The sequence below is a fragment of the Sorex fumeus genome, unplaced genomic scaffold, assembly GCF_029834395.1.
Source record: "Sorex fumeus unplaced genomic scaffold, SorFum_2.1 ptg000061l, whole genome shotgun sequence".
NCBI classification, from domain to species: Eukaryota; Metazoa; Chordata; class Mammalia; order Eulipotyphla; family Soricidae; genus Sorex; species Sorex fumeus.
Genome location: NW_026606118.1, coordinates 52338044 through 52348310, shown reverse-complemented (window position 1 = coordinate 52348310; position 10267 = coordinate 52338044). Strand labels below are relative to the sequence as shown.

The window sequence follows — 10267 nt, the reverse complement described above, 5'->3', positions numbered from 1 at the left end:
CTGTATCCTCTTCTTTTCCATGGAGTGTGTTGATGCGTGAAAGGTTTTGGTAAAACAAGTTTTGATCAATTAAAATAAATGAAAGACAACAATAAGAATTAACTTTATAATTCTTGAGCAAACTATAATTTGAGAAATCCTTTTATCGAAAAGCTCTTTGAAGCAAGCAATTACTAAGTGGAAAAATAACATGCTGTCACTATCATTCCTCTTTCCTCCCTATGACTATTGTCATTATTGAGAATAAGAATTTTATAAGAAGCAACAGTATGTATTTTATGCTCCCTTTTACAGTATTTTAATGAAGACTAGAAGCTTTTGATTATCAAAGCAATAATAAGTTTTAACTGCTGATACCAGACTTAAGAACAGATTAAAAAAAAAAACAAAGGAAATAAAATGGAGTTGCAAACTAAATTAAAAAAGAAGCAAAGATAACTGTTTTATTAATTTGCTTAAAATAATGTAATCATGCTGAAATTAATTTTGACATTGATTTATTGACCATTCCAATTCATACACACATATTCCAGGTATGTAGAGGATCTAAATCAAATGGCTATGATGACACTGATTTTCATCATTGTATTTTTTTTTTCATGTCAGATAGGTTTTGTGCCAAGTTCTAAGATTAAAGGGAGGTGCATGTCACATAGAAGTGTCATCACCTGATTATCATGCTTATGAAATGGAAAAGGATCCTAGAACATTGTACTTATACCTGCAGTTTATTTCTCTGTTTTTCACAGTCACTGATACTTTTTATATTTTTCCTTCTCCAGACACTTTTTTAAACTTTTCATGTATAAACACTTTTTTGGTTGCACTCAGCTCTGCTCAGACCCTGCTCCTAACTCTATGCTTATGGATCACTTTTGGCTAAGCTTGGGGGACAATAGCAGGCCACGTACCTTCCCCTTTGTACTACCTTCCCCTTTGTACCCTTCCCCTTGTGTTTGGGAGATGACATATTTTAGCTACCAAAGGAGCAGAGATTATTCATTTAACTGAATTAGCAGAATTCTTCCTCTAACTGGGCTAATGAAGACTGAAGTCAAACTAAAATGGGATAAAATTGAGGTCTACTATCGGAGAAGGCTCCAGGTCCAAACAGCGTCAATATCACCGGGAAGTCCCATATGGGGTAGGTGCTGCATCGTGCCTTCTCCAGATGGAACCCCGGTGACCATGAGCCTCTACAAGCATAGCTCGGGCATGCGGGAACCAGGACATTTACTCCAAACCACACGGCCACTTACGCGGCCACGCAACATCTCCTTATATACAAAGTGATCAATGGAAAGTAAATCATCCAACGTTTCTCCCTGAAAATCAGGCTTAACTCTTTTGCAAACCACATCACCCAAAAGGAAAGAAAGAACAGAGCGGAATGCCCTGCCACAGAGGCAGGGTGGGATGGGGGGGATGGAGGTGTGTGTGGGGGGATACTGGGATCTGTGGTGGTGGGAAATGGTCACTGGTGGAAGGATGGGTATTCAAAATAAATAAATAAGTAAATAAATAAAAATTAGATCTCAAAAATAATTGAGGTCTAGTCAAATAGAAATCAAAGGAGCCTTACTAAAATCTAGAAGAGGGTCTAAACTTTAGCAGATAGGTAGAGGAGAGCCTTTGCCAACAAATACTACAGTTATTTCAGTCTTTTTCTGATTCCAGTCTTTAAAGACACTGCATTTCTGTGCTTGGTCTGTTACTTTCTCTGGTGGACGTGCTTCCTCCATCCTTCTTTTGGAATATTTGTCATGTATTGAGTTTGAAATCCACCAAGAATAGTGTAACATTCTCCAGAAATTTCTGTTAACATCATCATGGTCTCCCCTTCCTCGCTTTGCCTTGAAAAAATGTGATTTATTAGTCCATTTAGCTAGAAGTTTGTGGAGGCAATGAGGATAAGGGTAGTACTGTAGCACTGTCCTCCAGTTATTCATCGATTTGCTCGAGCGGGCACCAGTAATGTCTCCTTATGAGACTTGTTGTTACTGTTTTTTGGCATATTGAATACAGCACAAGTAGCTTGCCAGGATCTGCCCGGCGGGGTGGGGTGATACTGTGAGTAGCTTGCAAGGCTCTCTGAGAGGGATGGAGGAATTGAATCGGGATTGGCCACATGCAAGGCAAATGCTCTGCCTGCTCTGCTATCACTCCAGCCCAGGGAGGAAGAATACTCTAAGTTGGTCCAAGACTCTAAAGTCATCTTATGTTCCAGATGCAAATATATGTGAAAATAGATGTCAATTAAGCCTTCCCTCTTGTATGGGAGCCAGTCACCAGGGCTGGAGAGTGGGGTGGCAGTAGAAAAGTGAGGGTGCTACCACTGAGGTTTGTCAATGTGCTCCAGGGCATAGAGGATCCTTGGTCTTGATTTCTGATCCCTCTGACCTGATCACGATCACAATCATCCTGTTGTTTGTCGATTGCCTTGAGCATGCACCAGCAATGTCTCCTTCGCCCTAGCCCTGAGATTTTAAAAAGTGCCACATTCAAAGCTCTTTCAGGGTTAGGAGAATGAGACCCATATTTGTTACTGGGTTTTGGCATATTGGGTATGCCATGGGGTGTTTGCCAGACTCTGCCGTGTGGGCAGGTTATACTTGGTAGCCTGCCAGGTTGTCCAAAGTAAGAATGAGATAATAAGGTGTCGCGTGGCTGCATTTGCTTCCAGGAGCTGGGTTTTATAGTCTCTGAGTATTGGCCATTGATGGAATTACACGACACCAGGGGGCCAGTTGGTGGGTGTGACCCCTGCCTACTGGAAGATGGAGGATCTGGGTGGAGGATGCTCAGCACCGATCTGAGCAGACTTGGAGATCTCAGCCCTGGGACCCGCATGCCTTTGTTTCTCTGCCGGTACCTTCATGCGAGTGGAGAGTGGTCTCAGCATGGTTGTGGCTGGTTCAGGAAGTCTTTGCCTGCCGAAGCTCTTCTTGGGGTGGGGAGGGAAACCCAATGCACCCACCTCCAAGGGGCCCTGGCAAGGACAGCCAGGCGCGGGGGCAAGAGACTCCGTGCTGTTCTCTTCCAGGAGCTGGGTTTTATAGTCTCTGGGTCTTGGCCGTTGATGGGATTACACAGGCACCAGGGGTGACCTGATTGTTCACAAAAATGAAAATTCAAATCTGAGTGTATTCGCAACTGCCCTCAAAGCAAAGGTTACTTTTGAGCTCTTCTATCTCTCTATTCACTATGATTTGTCTTTGAGTTAATTAGTCCATATTACTAGTCTTAATCACTTAATCACTTAACTTCCCGTTAGTCGTCGATTTGCTCGAGCGGGCGCCAGTAACGTCTCCATTTGTCCCTGTCGCGTGCTAGTGTAGCCCAATGGCATCTGTTCGCTCCGGGAACATGAAGGGCCTCAAACCGATCATGATCTTCAGGAAGAAGTCTGACCATCTGGTAGGTGGGCAGCCACGCGGTCTCTTGACATCCCGTGGAATCCAATCAGTAACAGCTCTAGTCCAACGGTCGTCTTTAAATCTCATTACGTGACCAGCCCATCTGATTTTCGACACCTTGGCATATGAGACAGCATCCCTGATCCTTGATGTCAGAACTCCGGATTCGTTCTCTCATTTGAGTGAAACGTGATATTCCTAGCATAGCTCTTTCTATTCTTCTTTGGGAGACCTGAATAGCGTTCTCATCTTGTTTGCCTAGGGCCCAGGTCTCTGAGGCATATATTAATGCAGGAAGAACAGTGGAATCAAAGAGATGTGCCCGGAGCTGGAGCTTCTTCATCCACTTAGCTATTTCTTCGATGTTCTTGAAGGCGTTCCAAGCCGCTCTCTTCCTCCTGCGCAGCTCGGGTGCCAGGTCATTTGTCATGTTGACCTCTCGACCTAGGTACACATAGCTGTTGCATTCGGAGATGGTCGTTCCATTGAGAGCGAATGGGGCGTCAGGAACAAGGCTGTTTCTCATAAACATTGTCTTCGTAAGATTCAGTTGTAGTCCTACCTTTCCACACTCACGGTCAAAGTCGGCCAGCATTTGTGCCGCTTGGCTGATGTTTGGTGTTATTAAAACAATGTCATCAGCAAAGTGGAGGTGGTGTAGTTGCCGACCATCTATCTTCACTCCCATTCCTTCCCATTCCAGTCGTCGCATGATGTTCTCGAGGGTGGCACTGAAGAGTTTCGGTGAAATGGTATCACCCTGCCGCACCCCTCTCTTGACATCAATGATCACTTCTTTGTAGAATGGTGAGATCCTGGTAGTGAATCCGCAATACAGCTCACGGAGGATCCTGATGTATTGGGCTTGAATGCCCTGATTGGCTAGGGCTTCAATGACCGCTTCCGTCTCAACAGAATCAAAGGCCTTCTTTAAATCAATGAATGTTAAACAGAGCGGCATCTTGAACTCTCGAGAAACCTCAATGAGCTTGGTTATCGTGTGGATATGATCAATGGTGCTGAATCCTTTGCGGAACCCGGCTTGCTCGCACTACTTCCACTACCCAGCCATCGCCACACTCCAGGACGCTTTCCGGACCCGCGTGGCAGCTCCGGCCGAGACCCACGCACGACTGAAGACCCACAGAACAAGATAAGCGGAACTCTCTGAGACCTTGGACTCCAGGCTCGGCGGACCCAGGGACAGAGCTTCTCTGCTTGCTCCCACCACCACAGGTGACAAAGGGATTCTAATCAGGAGCCCCACCCTACCCTGCCCTGTCTGCTTCCATCAACCACCCAGGGATCGAATTGTGCACAGGAGACCCACCCTACCCAGATAAATACCCCACTGGCAGACTTCCATTCTCGACACTACTTCCACTACCCAGCCGTCGCCACACTCCAGAATGCTGTCTGGACCCGCGCGGCCGCTTGCGGCCGCGCGACACATCATAAGACACTAAATACCCATCTTCTGGAAGTGTTGTACCATATTTGATAAGGTTCAAATATGGTAACACCTACAAGGGTGATTAGCGGTCACCCCAAAAGCCTCTATCCCTCTCGGAAAGACTGGCAAGCTACCGAGAGTATTCTGCCCGCACGGAAGAGCCTGGCAAGCTATCCGCTGTGTATTCGATATGCCAAAACCAGTAACTACAACTGGTCTCATTCACCTGACCCTGAAGGCTTCACATATTACTAGTATTATTCAGATAATTGCTATCTTCCAGCGGTAAGGCATTTGCCTTATAAGCTGCCAACATGGACAACCCGAGTTCGATTCCTCCGCCCCGAGTTCAATTCCTCCGCCCTTATCGGAGAGCCCGGCAAGCTACCGAGAGTATCTCGCCCGCTCGGCAGAGCCTGGCAAGCTACCCGAGACGTATCGATATGCCAAACACAGTAACAATAAGTCTCATGATGGAGACGTTACTGGGCCCGCTCGAGCAAATCGAATTGCTGTCTTTCATCGAAAAACTGTTGTGAGTCTTTTAGGGTCTGTTTTGCTTGAGGCATGATTTACAATTTTTCTCTATTTTTGAAACATTTATGTTGGTTAAAGATGAATGATGTTCTATGTGCAACTGTGCAAGAGGCTTACGTCCCAAGTGTGGACCCAAAACAAAGAAGCAAAAATAAATAAATAAAGGGTTTTAAATGTTGTTCGTCTTTAGTGGCACAAAGCAAAAGATAAACATTTTTTATTTTTATTTTTTGAGTTCAGCCCTTTTGCAGTGTCACCGGGGTCCCAAATGGGCTGTGTGCTGCCAGGGTAAGGCTGGGAGTTCTTGGCCACTCGCTACCATAAACCTGCCTTTCTGTTTAGAGAAAGGGGGTCCGTCTCCAGCCCACTCCCCTACCCCCCATCATGATGTTTGCCCTGGATCCAGTCCCTGTTGCTGCTTGAACCTCGCTCATTGCCCCTGCCCTCACCGTCCCCACACCCAATGCCCACTCCCAGCCCTCCGTGACCGTCTCTCCCTGTGTCAGATACACCTCCTGCAGAGGACCAGGGGTCCTGGGGGGCCCAGACCTCGGGGACCTGCTTCAGAAGCCCCAGCCCCCCGCATCACCCATTAATCTTCCCCAAGGTGGTAATGAGGTTCCTTCTCTTATCTTTCCGCTTTCATTGCAATCTTTTTTCTTTTTTTTCTTTTTTTCCTCCGGGTGACTAATGAAGCCGTGTCTCCTTATATTCTTATTAGCCACTCAGATATCTCCTCTCGGAATGGCCGATTCATATTCTTTCCCATTTTTTCTAATTAGTGTCCTGTCCTTTTTCTTTTTTTTCCCCCTTTTTTTGCTGGTTTGCAGGAACTGCATGTCAATTATTAATTCCTCTTAGTTACAGATACGGCAGATGAAAGTTACCTTTGTCTCTGGCATCTTCGGAGGAAGTCTCTAATTTGTCAAGTGCACCTTTATTATTGGCTTTATGATTTCTGCTTTGTATTTTCAGAAATCCTTCCTTCGCCATGCACATATTTTCCTGTGTCATACACCCATGAGTTCATTGGCTGTGTCATGCACAGCCTGAAGCTCCCCTTTCTGTATGGTGTGAGGGAAGGGGCCGGCTGGACTTTGCTCTAAAGGAAACAACTTCACCAACAACCTCAATATCACAAGCGTCCTTTCTCCCCTCCCCGGCCCCTCTTGGAGAGCCCGGCAAGCCACCGAGAGTATCTCGCCCACACAGCACAGCCTGGCAAGCTACCCTTGATGTATTCAATATGCCAAACACAGAAACAACAAGTCTCACAATGGAGACATTACTGAGCCTGCTCAAGCAAATTGATGAACAATGGGAGGACCATGACCGTGATTTTTTGAGTCATATCTGGAGGTGCTCAAAGCTTAATCCAGGCTCTGCACTCAGGGGTCATTCCTGGCAAAGCACGGGGACTATATGGGGTACAGAGGATGGAAACTAAGCCAGTTATATGTAAGACAAACATCCTACCAGCTCTCTCTCTATTCGCTCACTTTTGTAGCACACCCAGCAGTGCTCTATACTCACAGATCTCAGGGATCACTTCTAGCAGTGCTTGGAGGATCATATGTGATGCCAGGATCAACCTGAGTTGGTCAAATGCAAGGAAAATGCCTTAACCCCTGTACAATCTCTAGAGCAGGTTACAGGGGTGGAGTGTACATATGGATAATCCAGGTTTCATCAAGGCACTGCATAATCTCCAGAGTACCACACAGAATGACCTCCAACGACCATGCTGGAAGTAGACTTGAATGGGACTCTGTGTAATCACAAAATAAATAAGTGATCACGGCAGCGTGTTTCTCCCTTGCCACGTGCATTCAGTGGCCATGAGCCATTTCCCTCACCTGGGTCTGCTGCCACCGCCAACAGACACATGAAGGAGGGAACAGGGCTGCCAGGCTGGTTGGTGATCGGTTGCTGTTTATTCTGTTCTCCCCACGTGTTGTTCTAGTCTCACTAAGCACCCGTTCCAGTCTCACACTGCCCCTCATTCCTGTCTCCTCCTGTTCCCCATGGGAATCTCTCCGCACTTCATCTCGTAGCCTTGGTCTCACCCAACCTCCAAGCATTTCAGATAGCAGCTACACCCAGATCTCATAGCACAATCAACATATAAAAGCCCTTCCTTCCAATCTCCTACAGCCAGGGGATCTGCTCAGAGGTAATATACCACCCAGGGGTATGTTTCTCCTTTCCTTAGTCCAATAGCCATTTAAACATTCATCTTAATTCTACTTCTTAATATCGTCTTTTTGTATGGGCATAGTAAGAGATACATTAAGCTTTTTGGGTGGCTCTCCTGGGGACATCTCACTATAGATCTCAGACTACAGTGCTCGGGCCAGATTAGTCTTTCCTAACCCTGGAAGGGTCTGCACTCAGTTGTTACTATTTGGGTCATGACAAAATTTGCCCATGACCGTGCTCTTAATTTATAGTTAAGTATTATGGCTCTTGGTCGGGCTCATTTCAATGCCAGGGTAGTTCACTGCTGGCCTTGTGTCCAGCTAGTTTCTTGTCGGGATCCTGCTTTTGGGGTGGTAGGAATTTAGGGCAACTGAGGCTTAGAACTGAGGTTTCTAGAAAACAAATGCCCAGGAGTGAATATTACTCGGAGTCAATTAACAAATAAGTTACACAAGCATAGCATTAACTGTCTTCCTGTGTCTATACAAAAAGAACATTGCTCTGTAGTAATTGTACAGGACTCCAAGACCAAAACCACCCACCACAACAAAAATCCCAAATTCCAAGTTGTCTTTTTTTTTAAAGACAGATGATTGTTTTGTATTATTTGTTCAGTTCCATTGCCTTAGCTTTCTTTTTTATTTTATTTTTTTTTATAATTTATTTATTCATTGAATCACTGTGGGAAAAGTTACAGAGCTTTCAGGTTTAGGTCTCAGTCATGCAAATATCAAACACATTTCCCTTTACCAATACTTATTTTTTACCACGAACCTCAATAGAACCCCACCTCCCACCCCTCCCAATTCCTGTGAGGCAGATGAGTTCTAGTTAACACTCTATCTATTTTGACTAGGTTCGTTGTTTCGATAAAAGGTAAAGGTAAGGTAAAGGCCCTCCCATTGTTCATCGATTTGCTCAAGCGGGCCCAGTAACGTCTCCATTGGAGATTTTTTGTTGTTACTGTGTTTGGCATATCGAATATATCACGGGCGGCTTGCCAGGCTCTGCCGTGTGGGTGAGATACTCTCGGTAGCTTGCCGGGCTCTCCGAGAGGGGCGGAGGAATCAAACTCGGGTCGGCCATGTTGGTTGTGTGCAAGGCAAACGCCCTACTGCTGTGCTATCGCTCCAGCCCTTCGATAAAAGATGCACCATTATTATTTAGATTTTAACCCCCCCAAATCAGACATGCTGAAAAAGTGTTGTGAGATGATTTGCTTTCCACAGCTGGGTTCAAGAATTAAATGTTGCCGCGCGGCCGCGATAGCGATAGCGGCCGTGTGGTTTTGGATTTCTGCTATTTTACTTATTAACCCTGAAAGTATTTCTACTAAAAGTCAGTTAATTAAGAGATTGGTTTCTGTGCTCTGGAGTCGTGGCTATGCCGGAGAGCCGCTCGTGGGGGGCAACTGGTGACCTCGGTAGGGCGTGAAGGACGGGCCGGAACACCCCCTTTCCCATGAGGTTTTTGTCACCCCTGACCCCCGGCTCATACCTGCTGTCCACAAGGCTCCCATGTGGCCGCCATCTTTCTTTCCAGAGAGGAGAGTGCCTTGGCTTTCTTCTTTGGAAACTTTGCCTATGTATTCTTTATATCTCTGCTGTCGTCTTAATGTATCGGTTTCTTTATGATTTATTTACCAACTGTATTTTCATTTTATTTATGCTCACTTTTTTGCCGTATTTCTCATTGTATTTATACATAGTGTGTAGAATATTTAAGGAGTATCCTTTAAAACTAAGTTTCTGTATGCCAAATGCTCTTAAAAATACAGCTTTTGTGATAGTTGCTATAAGCTTACACTGATGAACCAGATATAAAGAAAAAGGCTATGTTTTTTAGTGATGTCAATAACACTTTTTCATGTAACCATCAAAACAAAACTCTAGATATTGAAAATGGTTAATATAAGAATTGTTTTACTGAATTCAATTAAGTTTCTGGAGTTGGAAGGTGGAAGATAAAAGGAAGTATTATTTTTTCTCTACAAAAGAAATAGAAATTAGCATGTATCTGTATTTGGGTCGCTTGAATCCTTTGTCAACGAGAACAATAGGACTGGAGGAAACAGATATCTAGATCCCTAGAATTATAGAATGCCAAGTTGAAGATCAGAAAAATAAATAAGTTTTGATAATGCCTGTGTTAATAAGACACGGACCTTGCATTAGAAATTATACAATTCTTACTTCGGGATCTGATATTCCCTTGTTACAGGAATATTATCTATATTACCTTAAATTCTTTTCTCTAAGGAGACTTTTGAATCATCTCTACTTAAAACCAGGATGCTCCCTGCTGAAAGTAGACTATAGACCAAACATGATTGCCACTCAATGTTTCTTTTGCAAACCACAACACCCAAAAGGAGAGAGAAAGAACAGAGGGGAATGCCCTGCCACAGAGACAGGGTGGGATGGGGGGGATGGAGGGTGGGAGGGATACTGGGATCCGTGGTGGTGGGAAATGGGCACTGGTGGAGGGATGGGTGTTTGATCATTGTATAATTGAAACCCAAGCACAAAAATGTGTAAGTCTGCAACTGTACCTCATGATGTCTCACTATTAAAAAAATTTTAATTAAAAAAAAAACCAGAATGCTCCCACACCTGGAGACCAAGCAGATAAGGTTTTTTAAAGGGGTGAATGCAATTTGCTA

The 10267-nt window shown here is 44.7% G+C and overlaps 1 non-coding gene across 1 annotated transcript; it reads right to left on the bottom strand.

Moving 5' to 3' along the window:
* Positions 1–600: 600 nt before the first annotated feature.
* Positions 601–700, bottom strand: LOC130034871 (small nucleolar RNA U13). The gene has a single exon (XR_008794185.1). It is a non-coding gene; the product is annotated as a small nucleolar RNA U13 (small nucleolar RNA).
* Positions 701–10267: the final 9567 nt, after the last annotated feature.